Source organism: Tamandua tetradactyla, chromosome 16 (genome assembly GCF_023851605.1).
Source record: "Tamandua tetradactyla isolate mTamTet1 chromosome 16, mTamTet1.pri, whole genome shotgun sequence".
NCBI lineage: Eukaryota > Metazoa > Chordata > Mammalia > Pilosa > Myrmecophagidae > Tamandua > Tamandua tetradactyla.
Window position 1 is genome coordinate 58,829,877 of NC_135342.1, and position 16,055 is coordinate 58,845,931.

A 16,055-nucleotide genomic window follows, 5' to 3' on the forward strand; every position below is an offset into this window, starting at 1 on the left:
TTTGTAACAAACCATCTGGAGTATGAATTTTACTCTTTCCTTCTCTTTTAAGCTACCTGGTTCTTTAAAAAACTCACTGTGGAAACATAAGTGTCATCAAGCTTTAAATTCATACAGCACAGACCTGGGATCATATAGATATCATCAACATATTCCTGGTATAGAGCTCAGGAGCGGGCATAAAGTAGGTGCTCAGGATGTTTTTTATTTTTCAAATGATGAATATCCCCCAAAATGAAAAACAGAGTTGAAAGAAATCTGAGTTTTTAAATGAATATCATCTTCAGAAAACGCATAAACACAATGATTTGGATCACATTACTGACTGGTAACTTGAGAAAAGTACTTAATTTTGCTATGCTTTGGTTTTCTCATCTATCTAATGGGAGTGATATCAGTAGTTGCTTTATAAGGCTCTGAACACCAAATGAACTAATATCTATAAAATCCATGGCATAGTGCTTGCCACAGACAAAGCACTCCTTGCGTGTTAAAGTTTGTTAGTTTAGTGCTTTGAGAAGAAGGAGGTTCTGCAGTGTAATTCAAGTGTGTTAGAAAAGGGGTATACCAACTAAACTTCATAACTAGTTTAGCATTTTTGGTGTGCTTGGTAATGCATTTCAATCACCTACATTTTCTATTCTACCAAAATATTACATTAAAATGCTCTGTAAAGGGTGCATGCGCAGTTCAGTGGTTAGAATGCCTACCTTCCATGTGGGAGACCCGGGTTCGATTCCCGGACCATTCACCCAAAATAAAATGCTCTGTAAAATATTTCTTATTCCATCTCCAATGCCACCCAGCCTGTTAGCTAAGATCCATTGACATATTTCTGTGCACTTCCTCAACTCACTTTATTGCTTCATCTTTTGCTCCTCCCCTTCTAGTCTCTACATTTATTGAGGATATGGGCACAATGTCGCTCATTTCCTGTCCCCTTCTGGTGCTGAGAACAGTTGCTCTGTGACACACCTTCTCTCCCTAACCTAGAAAGAGCAACATGAGATATCTCCTGCCTGTCTCTCTGACCACATTGCCTTCAACTCTCTCGCTTGATTACTCCAGCCGCGTTGAGCTTCTTGCTACTGTTCAACACAAGTGTACTCCAGACTCAAGATCTTTACATTTGCTGTTTCCCTGGACTGGAACACTGTTCCCCCGTCTTTCTCATGACTGGCCCCCTCACTTTACATATTTACAAGGCTTTCCCGGGCTCTCCTATCAGCAGAAACACCCACTGAAAACTTCAATCCCCTGTAGACCATTACTTTTTATTTTCTTAGACTACTTTAATCTTCTTCATAACAAAATGTATCTCCTTGAAGTTGTGTTATGTATTTTCATTCACTTATCTATTGGTCACATCACGCTCCTAGAGTACAAGCTTTCAGAGGGCCAAGTACGTAATTTCTCTTGTTCACCTCTGAACCCTGAACATATAACAGTGCTGGGCATTTATTCAGTAAACATTTGTAGAATGAATATATGAGTAGTAAATGCTTGATAAATACTAGCTGAAGGAATGAAACCCAGAGCCAAATACAGATAGATCATCTGAGAAAGTCTTGAAGGTAAGCATGGTACAAATGTCCCTTGTTTACAGTGTAAATTTAATGATGCCGATTTATTCACATTACAAAAAAGATCCTACGCTTTACAAGAGGTTTCTTTCTAAAGGTAAAAATAGCTACCTCTTTTAGTGCTTTAAAAATATAATTCAATTTACAAAATGGTAGTATACAGACCACTTTTCTAAAACATATGAATTTCCTAAAATGAAGTATGCAGGTATGCATAATGACAGTCCTGCTTCTGATTTCTAATTCGAGTTTGTGTGTTGTGTGGACTGAGAGACTGGCTTATTAAACACATCACAGAAGGCTATTTCAATATTTGTATGTGCATACATTTACATTCTTTTTAAAATTTGTGAACAGGCACATTTGAATGTGTTTGTAATCCAGAGGAACCATTAGAAATGTATTCAAGATTGATACTGCTGTGCTTTGCAAACAATCTACAGTTTGGACAACTGTATTTAAGAGAGTTCTGTATTCCAATTACCTTGACTATTAATCATCAGTACTGGGAAGGCATATGGGCGGTGTTGGGAATTGAATCATGTTCCCCACAAAAGGCATGTTCATACTCCAACCCTTGGCCCTGGGAGTGTGAACCTGTGTGTAAATAGGGCCTTTTCAAGGATGTTATTAGCTAAGTTGTGTCCACACTGAATGAGGGAGGGCCCTAATCCAATACGGACAAAGTCCTGATATACAAAGGCATTGGGCACAGCCAGAGAAGCCACGGGGAGCAGCCAGAATTGGCAGTGAAAGGAAGCTGGAAGAGAATGGTAAATACTCCACCATGTGCATTGCCACGTGATGGAAAAGCCAAGGAACCCCAAAGATTGCTGGCCAACCAAAAGATACTGATCCTTAGAGGAAGCAAGACTTCTGGCCTCTGAAACTATGGTCAATAAATTCCTGGTGTTAAGACAATCCATTGTATAGTATTTGTTTTAGCATCCCAGGAACTAAGCAGTTATTGAAGGTTTTATTAAACAAAAGTGATCTGATTGGATTTGTTGACAAAGAATCCACTGGCTGCAGTGTGGAGCAAGAATGGATGCAAGAGACTGATTAGGAGATTGTTGTAGGTTCCCAGGAGGGTGAAGCTGCTAACTGGGGCTAAGGCAGTGGCAGCAAAGAAAGGAAGAAGACCTAGTGTGTTCTGAAAGTGGCAGTTAAGGCTTTGTGTTGAGTTGGATGAGGCACATGAGGAAGAGTAAGATGCAAATGAAGGTTCTTCCATGACTGGCTCAATGAATTGGGGAGATGCAGATGGTTTTTATTGACTTGCAGGAGTGGAATGTAAAGTTCCCAAACCTGCATTTTGACCTAAGCTCCCATGCCACATACTAGGGTATTTTCCCTTTCTACATCCATAAATATCTTCCTGGGTCAGGAAGGAAGTGCTGCCAAGGTAGAGATAGAAATTGCTTTGAGCTCTGATGCTGGAGACTAGATTCTGGACCTTGACTTTGGGCAAGTACTCCACTCTCTGTGCCATAATTTCTTTTTGTCTTAAAGAGATTTTCCCAAAAGGCTTTTGCATTCCAGCTTCTCTCTAAAAGCCCATGATTACTGATTATGATCACACCAGGCACAGCTTTTCAAGACTGTGTCCAAAAGGTGCATTTATATGCCATGTCTGTGGGGGTCCTGCCTTGAGGCATAGGAGGAGGATGTGGGGCAGTGATAATGACCAGAAGGCGCACGGAGGCATTCACATTGCCCCAGAGCTCAGGGTCAACTCATCTAGGCATCCTAACGTTGCAACGTAGGCCATTTGTCAATGGTATGTTGTTGTGCGTGACATTCAGAATTATCACCCACCCTCCTTTCTACCTAAGATACCTGCACCCTTGCTCATCCTCATCTTCTCCTTGTCTGCCCCTATTAGGAGAGGGAGCAGAATACTTTAGCAGAGAGGATTACTTTGGAAGTTGCAACCCAAGTCTGAACACTTGTTGGGTAAATCATTTCCCTCTGTGAATGCAGTTTGCACATTTGTAAAATGCTAGTAACATTTGTACGTATTCAGAGGATTGTCAGGTTAAAAAGTGATAATTTACAGTGCCTGGAATACAGTATTCAATATTTGCTCCTTCATTATCCTTCATCTTTCAGGATTGAGCTAAGGGAACACCCATTTCAGAAAACCTTCCCTGACCTTTTCCCTTCCCATGGGGAGTCTTGTCTATAATTTGTTCTTGCTACAATATATGGCATAATCCCCTGGGATTGTTTTTCTGAAAAATGTCTCTTCTACAACACATACCCAGAAGGCAGTAATTGTCAAAACTCCATTGCTGTATTTCAAGCATACAGGCATACAGTAGGTGTTCAATAAAGGCTTGCTAAACCTTACTGACAAAGAGCATATTGAAGAAGGAATCCTGGAAAAGGAATTAAGACAGAAAAGGAGAAGGAAAAAAATTGCATATATCATGCCAGCTCCTTAAAAAAAAAAAAAAACAGGGAGATTGTAGTTTAGAGTATAAAAGAAAGACAGAGTAAAAGCAAAATCCATTAACTGGCCCAAATTGCACTAATAGTCCTCTGCTATGCGATATACAGTCATCATTTAATCTTTAGTACAAGCTATCCTTGATTGACTAAGAAATGTTTATCAGAAGAAGCAGAAGTTACCACGTGCATTTGCTGTTTGAAATGGTCTGCTTCTTTAGCTTTGCTTACATCAACAGAAGGAGAGAAATGCACCCAGACAGTGTCATTTCTTTAAGTCAGATGAGTCAGAGCAGCAAACATTAGAAGATGTGCTACAAAATAATCAATCATCAGATAAAACTGTTTTGGATCTGGCAGATGTATAAAATGGAGTGAGACTTTTTGTAAGCTAAAGTTGGTGTATTTACAAAAGGTTCTGATGGAAGAAGGAGAGAAATTTACCCAGACTACCACTTAAAAGGAGCATGATTTCAAAGCCGAAAGGCAGCTGAAGATACCAATTTGTCTTGGCCTTTCCACCCCCTTCCTCCTAACCCCATTCCTCACCCTCATGCCAATACTCAGTAATTACTTTTCCATGATAAGTATCTTTGACTTTCCTCTTGTTAACAATGTGATTTCTAGGCCACTTGAATGTTTCCTTTGACCAATGTCTACTTAAACATGATGTCACGAATGGAAAGCAGCAGCAGCATCCTAATCAGTATTTAAAGCGTTAAGTGCCTTTCACAAATAACTTTGACATCATGGGGCTTCGATGTCTACGTACATCTTTTTGATTCCAATATGCCCTGGTATTTCTGATATGTCAGCGGGAAAGCATGCAGTCTGATGGATGATACCTAGCTGTAAACTGGATATTTAACATCTTACGAGGTATCTATGTTCTGAAGCCACATCCAGGGAGATTATCATTCTCTACTTATCTTCAAATGTACCAAGAGCTATAGAGCCCTCTTTGCATACACTGCTCTCCCTACTTAAAGCAAGCTTTCCCCTTGGGGCTCTGGCTAGTTCCCATTTATTCTTAAAGACTTCTTATTCACCAGGAAGATTTCCCTGGTACAATTTGTCTCCTCCTCTTGCCATCCTCCTTTGTCCTCTGTATTCCTCCTGTACCTAGGATCTGATACAACAGTTAACCTGTCATTATTCTTATAAATTTTTCTTCCATGGGTTTTATTTCTTTAAGGGTAGGGCCACAATTTATACATCACTGTACCTCCAGAACCTAGCACAGCCCTCGGGAAATGGACTATATCCATTCATGGTAGGATAAAATAAGAATAATAGCTAACATTCATTTAATGCTTACATGAATCAGGAACCATTCTAAGTTTACATCTAGACATCTAATTCTCACAACAAACATGCAAGATAGAAACTATTGGCAAAGACCTTTTCTAATAGGAGAGAGAAGGAAAAAGAGAGAAAGGGAAGAGGGAGAGGGAAAAGGTGTGTGTGTTTGTGTGTGTGTGAAAGGCAGAAATATACACACAAACATATACACAGCTTACCCTTGCAAACACATACACACGTAGATCTAGATAATTTACTTGATAAACTTTAACGCAAAGAAACTGCTGTCGTCTTTACCTGCACTGATAAGCACACATTGCAGACCACAGGTGGTTCTATGTCCTCTGTACCCTATCATGGTCTGTGTAGAAGTTCTCTGTCTTGGGTGCCACATTGACATCTGAGACATTTCAGATCTAGAGTGCAAGCCACGAGGAGAAATTAAAGAAAGGTTTGAGGATGTATCATTTGGAAAAGAGAATGCTCTGGGGGGACATGATCACTGTGCTCAACTATCTAAAGAGTGTTCATGGGGAAGAGTGATTAGATTCATTTTGCCTGGTCCCAGGGAGTGCAGAACTGAGACTAATAGGTGGAAGCTTCAGGGAGGTGGATTGCTGCTCAGTCTGAGGAAGGATGTGTGGCAGAAAAGATCTCCACCACCAGACCTTGTTCTCCTAGGATGAGGGAGCTTAGGGTCTCATGGCAGAGGGTCTCAGATTATATGTCCATCTGATGGACAGTGTCATATTTCACAGGAACATCTGCTTTGAATAGGAGAAAACATTATAGACAACGATGATTTCTTCTAAGTCTCAATTTTCATTTAAATTTTAACAAGTCAGTTAGAGTAGCCTATACCTTATACAAACATTTCTTTCTACTAATATGAAAACTACGACTACCACCATTACTATTAATATCATATAATAGTTACTGTTTACAAGACAGCTGTTGTGTAAGAGGTTCATAATCCTTCTGCTAGGTATTTTGCATACACCAAGGCATTTAACCTGCCCACCAATCCTGAATGGTTGATATCAACTCCATTTTTCAGTTGGAGGAAACTGAGATTCTGGTTAACTAGATAGTGACCTTCAAACCCCAGTCTGTTTGAGTACAAAATAAGTATTTTTTCTGAAAGAGAGAGGGAAGGAGGGAAGGATTGGGGAGAGGAATAGAAAGAAGAAGAGGAAAGGGATGCTGAAGGAAGAGGACAGGAGAGAAGGAAGGAGAAGAGAGACAAAAAGCTTAATAGATAGTCCTAGCATTATGCCCATTTATTTTGCAGCATTTATTATGCCCTACCCTATTCCTCAGATGCTCTTGTTTCTTTTGTATATATGTATACATTATTGATTGCGTAGGTTGCAATTATTGATGACAAATTCATTTGTTTGATTCTCTCTCTAATGAGCCCATTTTAATGAAAAGTCATGGTTCCCTTCGTAGGAAGAGCTGCCTCACAATTAAATGAGGACATGCAATTCATGACACAGATCAAGTCATGTGTAGAACTGAGGTCAAAGAAGAGACGTTAAGAGGAATTTAGGTAGGGTCAATAGAAGAACTTGAATAGGAATTGGAAGATCAAAGATGGTGAGATGGTTTGGTGGATAATATCAGCACATCAGGAATAATGAATTTAAACATGTGTCTGAAACCAGCTGTTTCTGTGCTGTTTTGATAGAGATAGTCTTTCTCCCAAAGGATTTAAAAACCCAAATTGGATTGAGCCAATTAGTCAAATATGTCAGGCTTAGTGAAATAGATGAATGGAAAGTTTATAATAAAAATTTGCCTGTGTCTACCTCTTCACTTGTGATTTTCCCTTTACCTGTTAGGCATTCCTCAACTCTCTTTCTTTAAGACCTACCACCCCTAGAAGCCTTTCCTCAGTTCTCTGATTCTTGGTGCTCTCTCTGAACCTCCTATTGAAGTTATCCTCTGCCTCACAAAATTGGATTCTGTATCATGTGTTGCCTTGTTACTGCTGGCTATTTTTTTCTTCTGTGTCTGCTTTCCTTTCCTGCTACAGCAGCACTAGGGAAATGCCAGCTGGAGCTCGTCAAGAGAATTTACAGGATGACACAACTTTGAAGAATATACTGAATTTCAATATTTGGCCTTTAGTTTGCAAGTCTAAGAACTCAGAAATGAGGTCCTAGAAATGATCATTGATTAGAGTATTTATAATGTGTTCCTAGCACTCGAGTTGTGTCCATGCTAACATGAGTAATCTGGAAAAAAACAGAAGCTCACTATCTCAACTACTTGTAAGGCAATGAAGACAAAGACACTCATCAGAATTTCCCCTGAGAAGAACCCCACATGTGCTTTGAAGAAATATATGATAAATGGAATGGATGAGGAAGCAGCAAGAGAACATTCAGATAGAGAAAGATGATTCCCAAATTGCCTTCTTGAGGAGATCCTAGCTTTAGGAGAATTCTTTGCTTTGAATGAACATCTTGATCAGTTGGGTATTAAATTTTAGGAGTCTGAGTCAGGGTAGAGCTAAATTGTACTGGTTGCTTTTGCATAACTTCTGGTGGCACCAGTATCACCAAAGTTGAGAAGGGACTATAGAGAAGAGTAATGTCTAGTGCAGATTATGGTTTATAGGTATTATATAAGTCTCCTTCTTAGTTTTCCTGCCATACATCTCCAATGCATTCTATCATGTTGATAATGATTTTATGACACAGTGGGGGTGGGGAAGGGGATCCTAAAAAGGGGTTGAGCTCTGAATCTGGATTGTCATAGGTGAAACAGAGCAGTTCTCTTGTAGCTTCTAAGCTAAAGGACGAGAAGACATTTGGCTTATGTATGTTTACGGAATAATGATGTCTAGCTTTGGGAATAAGGGCTAAACAAAAAGAAAATGTTAATTACATGGAAATGGTAGATGTTCAACATGTATTTAATATCTTCTTTTATGGGAAAGTCAATTTGTATTGACTGCTCATAAGATATTAAAATGCTGATGAATTAAGTAACAATGAACAAAGTCTGAATGTAGTATGAGTGTGTGTCTATTGGAGACTGCATGAAAAGACTTGTTAGAATTACTAAATTTGTGGGAACATAATAAATTGGGAAGAAGAACTCAGGAATGATCTAAGCCATCAATGGCCTCAGACTGATTGCCTTGTGCACCATCCCCACCACAGGAGTAGCCTTGCCAAGAGGAGACAGTTCCACATGGACATGTCCACCCCTCCTTCCCCAGACCTTGCTGCGACACATTGCGAATCTATCTCATCTCCTGCTCGTCTCTCTTTTGATAGTCACACTTCTCTTCAAATACATAAATATAAGCAATTTTGCTACAGCCACATCTTTCTGTTGCCCTGGATCAGTTTGTCTCTTTGAGATGATCTTGCATATTTATCTCTTATTTAATTTTATGTTTTAAATGTCAGTGCTTGTTTTTGCTGTTGCTGTTGTTCTGAAGTCTGCAACCAAAAGACTGTCAAAATATCAAAACCCCAACAATGGACAAAATTCCCAACACAAGATGTAGCTTTCATGAGAAAGCAGTTTTACTTTTTTTCTTTCTCTGCTTCCCCAGAAATTCCAGCAGAGGATAAGGCACAGAATTACAGCATCAATGTTCTTCAAAACTCAAATATTTCCTGGTGTCCTCTTTAACAGGGGAGTCTGTACTATATTTCACACATCTCTTAAAACAAAAACTCTGCCTTATTCTTAAAGTCTATTATTGTTAAGTGCATTTTCTTGGGTTCCAGAAAATTAAAATTTGCAGCCACTTCGTCTGTCTCTTTCTAAACACATTTGTAATACCTGGTATTCTTTATCCTGTTGAGCTGAACATACCTTACATCATCATACTATGTGAACTTTCTTAAAGAGCAAGCTTACTGAAAGTATATATTTTTAAAAACCCAAATCCTTAATTATTATGGCTCATGGCAATTAAAGCTTGAAATTAGAATTAAGGATTGTGCATTTTGATGCAGACAACCATATAGATGCATTAACATCTTGGCAAGATTTTTTTCTTTGCAGGCACAAAGTTGTCATTAGGAAATATAATACTCATTTTTTGCTTGATTAATTATAGCAAAGGCATAACAAAATATATATTGTGTGTTGGAGCATGCATCATTTGTAAAATTATGAGTTGTGGATAAGCTGAGGTAGGAAACCAAAACGTTCTGTAAGAAACTATTAGAGTAAGTATGAAGTTTGTTTTTCTGAAATCCTTTTCATGAAAAGAATTTACTCATTAAAAACAGAAAGAAACGCACCTTAAGAACACAATTCATAATATAAAATAATCTGACCTCTCTTCCTAGCTTCCCAAAACGGCCATGGTTTGAGGTATGTGTAACCTTGAAATATGATTCTGATAATGAATCATTATATTAAATATATAATATTTAATAGCAGGTGTTTTCTAAGGGCTTTCTTTGTGCCAGAGATCATGATATCCTCCATGGTTATCTGTTATAATCTTCACAACAATTCTTCAAAGAAAAACCTTTTTGTTACTTACTGTTGAAGTAAAACACACTCAGTGGAATGCACATATCTTATTTGTATAATTTCATGAGTTTTAAGAAATGTAGACAATTATGTATGCATTACTCCAATCAAGACCAAGAACATTTTCATCACCCAAGTAGATGCTATTTTTAACTCTAATTTCCAGATGAGAAAAATTGGGTTTGGAAGAGTTAAATAATTTGCACAAAGCCACACAGATAGTAAATAACGATAGTGATGCTCGAACCCATGCTCCTGGTCATTGTACTATATACACTGGGCTTCCAAGTTTTAGTTTCAACAGCTGTGGGTTTTCTTTTGCTTTTCATATCTGTGACAGTGGAGTCTGGAAAGGAATCAGAATGGGAATCTTGAGGGAACTAGCTGATAGTCCAACAGTATTTTCCAAAACTAATACCCGTTAAAATAGCTTAGCTTTGTAAGGACAGATAGTCAAGAGCTCCATTCTTGAAAATTTGGAATCAGTAGACAGGAGAGTGGACGTATAATCTGTATTTTCTATGTACTCCCTAGATAATCTTGATAGTCACATAAGCCAGGCTATGTAATGCTGTGGTTACAAATGAACCATGAATTATCAAAGACTTAACACATTCATGTTTATTTGGATTCACAAATCCACTACTTGGGTGAGTCTAGGGAAGCTGTCCTCTTGGCAGTAGCAATCTGAGTGCTGATCTATGGCTCTACCACTGAAATGTTTGCTTTTGCTGCAGGTGAAGAGGATTGCTGATGGGGCATGTACAAGTTCTTAAATCTTTACCCTGAACGTGACATACATCACTTGTGACCAGTCCATCAGTCAGAACACAGGGCCCCATGTCCTGATGGGGGCTGGGAAATGTGGAGGGAGACATAGGTATTGGAGGAAAAACAGAGAAAATCTTTGCCACAGTCAGGTCTTGAGAATTGTTTACTTCTAAGTTTCTTTCCTCTTCTGGAAGTTTATGGATCTGATATGTGGAAGAAGTTTAGACTTCTGTTCTGCTACAAAGCAGTATCTCCACTGAGACAACTTCTTTCCATGGACTGTTTTTTCTTGTCTTCTCTTTGACTATATTGATGTTTGTATCATAAGCGTGAAACTGTTCTATCGATGCCACCACTTCTCTAGGTTGCTCTTTGATTCCTTCCAGTTAACATCATTTATTTGGTCCTAGCCAGAATGGTTCATCTTCCCACTTGAACTTACCAGCTGGGTGCCAAGTTAATGCCTGCTAAGTTGTTAGAAGGCAAAGGTTTTAAGGTTCTAGCCTATAGCATTTAAGAGCAGACTCTGGAGTCAGACTGCCTGGCTTCTGATCTGAGCCTCATCACTTCCTAAGTGCCTGAGGTTGGTAAGTGACTTAACCTTTCTGAACCTAATTTCCTCTTAGGTAAAACAGGGATAATTATAGAACCTATCTCATGGGGCTGTCATAAGTATTAAAAAGGATAATCCATGTAAGTGCTTAGCATGGGGCCTCGTATATGGAAAACAACTGATAAACTCTGTCTACTTTTTTTAATGGGATGTCTTTAAGAATACTTATTTGCCAATATCTAAAAAAAGAGAAACCTCTATGCATTGCTTCACCCAGAAAAAAATGGATTTCACCATTATATGCAGAGAGAGTGGCCTTTTTCCTTGCCTTCAAAGTAATCAATTTCAATTCATTTCCCCACTTCCTTACAGATCCAGCTTTGACACCACCTTTTAATGCTGAATGATGATTTTATGAAAGTTGAAATAAAATTAGCAAAAGGGAAATCTTCTGTCAATGAAAGTGTAACAGCTATGAGGAGATTGTGAACAATAACTCACATCATCTCTCCCACTCTACCCTACATGAAACTACGTGTTATTTAGCAACAGGAGGATGTTAAGTCATGCAACATAAACTTCCTTCCCCCAGAGCGGCAAGTGAGCTATTTTCAACTTTCTGTTGTGACACCATTCTGTAGATTGTGTCAGCATACCTATTACCAATTTACTTTTTCCCAAGCTCTGTGCATCTTCTCAAAGAGTGTTCATTCCCCAAGGTTTCCTAGACATTTCCCTGGATGTGTTATACAGAATATCAGCCCTTGAAAAAGGGGGTACTTGCTCAAATATGAAAATACTGAAGACCTATCTACTTGGAGATTCACAATATGCATCATCACAAGAATCTATATTAGCACACCTAGCAAAATATTCTTTCTCTTCTGTTTAGCTTTGTTCCACTGACCTTTTTTCCAAGCTGATGTGGCCATGAAAAATTTATTTTTAGAAAAAGATGTTTTCCAACGAATGACCTATTTGTCAGAATCATGGGCAGGATTGACAAGAGCTTAGCTATAGAACTTTGTCTGCTTTTTAGGTTTATAAAGATAAAATAAGGGAGCTATTGCTTGGCCTGATGTGCTTTTATGGAGCCCATGGTTACCATAAACATGTAACTCTGATCTGTTTGACAGTGATGGGACCAGGGTAAGGAAAGTGAGGCATGCATCATAGCTACAACGTGTAAGGGGGCACCAAAAAGCACAATAATTAAGATAAATAATGTCTTTCATGCTTTCTTTTTAAAACTTAAATTAATGCAAAAATCCACGATGAACAAAATATCAAGATTTTTACAAAAGAAAAGATCAATAATAACACTCTAAAGAACCGTATTGGAAACTGAGGCAAAAAGAAAGAATAGTAATACTGATTCTATCTTTAAATTTTTGATAGTTTATTCACTTTGGAAGTTTTGCATAAATTTTGATATTTTAAAATATTGCATTGATTTTGCAATGTAACTGCATGATTGTGAAAACCTTGTGTATGATGCTCCTTTTATCCATGGGCAGATGAGTAAAAAAAAAAAATGAGGATAAAAAGCAAATAAATAATATGGAGAGATAAAGAGTAAAAATTGGATAGATAGAAATACTGTGGGCCAATGAGAAGGAGAGGTAAAGACTATAAGATGTATGAGCTCTTTTTTTTCTTTATATTTATTTTTCTGGAGTGATATGAATGTTCTAAAAATGATCATGGTGAAGAATACACAATTATGTGATGATGTTGTGAGCCATTGATTGTATAACATGGTTGGACTGTATGTATGTGGATATTTCTCAATAAAAATATTAAAAACATATTGCATTACAATATTATTTACCTTGATTGCTGAGTTTTTAGCACCCCTTAATTGTTGTGCCTTGGGTGAGTCCCTCACTCGCCTCATTCTAGGCTTAACTCTGCTGCTTGAAACCTTTCTGCCCTCTCCAAATGCTACTGTAGATGGAAGAGCAAACTCATTTCATCTTGGGCTGAGGGTCTATACAATGTCAAGACTAAGAAGAAAAGGCAGATGTTGGGGCAAAGAAGCACAGCATCAAAAACACCAAGTAGTTCCAAGAAAGTCAGCAGTAAAGCAACAGGGTGGGTGGGTGGTTTTGGCGAGTTATAGCAGCAGGGCTTCTACCTGTCTCTGGAAATAGCTGCCTTGGTGGGCCAAACATTTGAAAGGCGGAAAAGACTCATCAAATGGATTGAAACATGTTCACTTGAATCAACTTCTGCTATTTTTTTCTGGCTGTTCTTCTTCTTCTTCAGCTACTTTCTAGGGAAAAAAGTCTTTAAATATAAGATTTATTTTGATTAGGGACCTGTCTGCTAATGCATACCTTCTCAGCACTGATGGACTGGCCAAGCCGTGCAGCACATTTTGGATGCTTTTATAGAAGAGCCAAGACTTATTTTTCTAATAACTCTTTCATCTGCAGCATCTAGTTTTTCCATTAGGAAAACTAAAATAGCTTATGGAATTGCTTTTTGTCCTTCTACAATAACAGACAGTGCAGTGAGTTAGTCACTTTGGGACATATGTAGAATATAATGTGGATACAATGAGAAAAATCTCTCTTCACTCCACAGTCTTTTGTAAGGAGGACATTTTGTGACATCCCCTTCATGTTTCTGGGTCAGAGAACACCTTCCCTTGTGGGAAGGGAACAGTGATAATTTATAACAACATATGCCGAAATAATGGACTGTGATCTCTTTGAAGGCAGATAGTATCTATAAATAACTTTAATAACTCACATAATAGGTTCTAAGCAAGCATGGCTTTAGTGTTGTTTGTTATAATATTCTTTCACCTGGAGAAACTTGATGCTTCTTATTTTGTTGGGCTGGTGGATAGAAGTCAGGATAGGCTAGATTAAGCTTTGATAGCAGACATTCTCCAGGTTCTGGAGGCTTAAGAAATGGAGGGTTCATTTCTCTTTCATGCTACATGTCTACTGCAGATCAGCTACATTGCTTCCCCTGTCACCTTCACTCTGTGACCCATTTGATAGAAAACCCTTGCTCTGGTTGTCATGACCGAGAGTATAAAAAAGCTTGATGAACCAAGGTATTTTTGCTTGAAAGTGGCACATCACTTTTATAGACATTTGATTGGTCATAGCAAGTCACATGCCTCTTTAACTAGGTAGGTTTGTATATTCTTCCTTCAGGGAGGGCATTTCCAGTGAAAGAAATGGAATATTTGTCAAAGATGGATACAATCCACAGGTGGTTGAAGAAAGGGAAAGAGAGCTAATATTCCCAGAACTTACCATGAACTTAGTGTAGTAATGTTCTTGTTCAGTTGCCATTCAATCTTGACAACAACCTATGAGATACATATTTTTCTTTCTATTTTCATTACAGACAAGGAAGTTGAGTTCAGGTAAGCTTAGTCAGGTTGGCTCAGTAACCTGCCTAGGGCCGCAGAGTTAGTATACATGAGAGCTGAAGTTTGAATTCAGGTCCAACTAACTCAAAGTACGTGCTTCTCCTAAGACCACATAATGACTCTCACACTCACATGTGGACAAAGTAAACCCTAATATGCCTCTTGTGCAAATCTTTTTTTTCAATGATGCAATTCACCAGGAACACATATTTTAGTTGATTCAGAAGATAGAAGGCACATCAACTAAGGATGATGGTGATGGCAAGTTATAGAGGCAGAATTGTGCCAGAATAGCAAGGTAACTCCACATCACACATTTTCCATGTGATAAAACACCCGAGCCTCATTGACCATCAAAATGGAGTTAGACGAGCTCCATCAAGGCAACTTATTTTTTTTCAGATAGTCCTTTGGAGCATCAGAAACAGGATTCAAATATTTATTCCTAGAAATGGATAGGAGTGAGGAATTAATAAAAATAAATTCATTACTAATACCAGGAAAGAGCTTACCAAGACAATCCATTCATGTCAATATGACATCAAAGGCCGCCCAAGGAAGCATATTACTGGAGTATATGTAGGCTTAACCCATCTGGAAAGATGAATGGATAATCTTTAAAATTACACTCAGGAAAACCCTCATCCTGTTTTTATCTTACCTTGAGAACATTTTTTGATATAGTAATCATTTGTACCAAATGATTTTTACATTGTTAATAAGAAGAATGAAAAAAAGGGGGGAAAGCCTAAATATTCAGTTACAGGGAAAAAGGGAAGAAAAGTTTGACTCATCTATTGGAAGAAAGATTATCCCATTGATAAAAGACACATTTATGAATTGTTCAAAATAAGTGTGAAAAGTATTTGGTTTAGATTTTAAGTGAAATAATTAGACTACAAAACATAATATATTAAAAGGCCTCTACTCTGTAAGACAAACTGAAGAACTAACAAATGCATATGTATATATTGAGAAAGATAAGACAGAAATATATACGAATGCTAAACCTACTCATATATGGGATTAGCATTTGTCTATATAGTTTGTATGACCATGGATGATTATTATGTTAATTCATTTATTCATCCAGTATTTATTTATAATGTCTATGATATTATAGACACAATTCTAGGTAGAATAGTGAATAAAATCAGCCAAGTCCCTGCATTGTGCTGTTTTTATTTTTAATGAGGGAAGTACATACAACAAACAAATGCACAAATAATAAGTCAGTTGGTAAAAATTTCTTTGGAGGAAACTAAATAAGATAAGAAAATAGGATGCCATTGAGGAGGAGTTATTTTATATATGTTTGTCGGGGAAGAGTTCCCTACAAGGAGGATATTTGAGTACAGGCCTATAGAAAGTGGGGGAGCTATCCAAGTAAGTAACAGAGAAGTAAAGAGAATAGCAGGTGTAAAGGTGCTGGGATGGTGGCATGCTTAATGGCTCCTGGGAATAAAGGAAGCCAGTGGGACTTGATTGG

The 16,055-nt window shown here is 38.0% G+C and overlaps 1 long non-coding RNA gene across 1 annotated transcript in view; it reads right to left on the reverse strand.

The window, feature by feature from the left end:
- The window catches only part of LOC143660340 (uncharacterized), a 32,131-nt gene that overhangs the window by 2,606 nt on the left and 13,470 nt on the right, over nt 1-16,055 (reverse strand). The window contains exon 4 of the long non-coding RNA XR_013163966.1: nt 5,634-5,752. This is a non-coding gene — a long non-coding RNA (uncharacterized LOC143660340). The remainder of the gene's footprint in view (nt 1-5,633; nt 5,753-16,055) is intronic.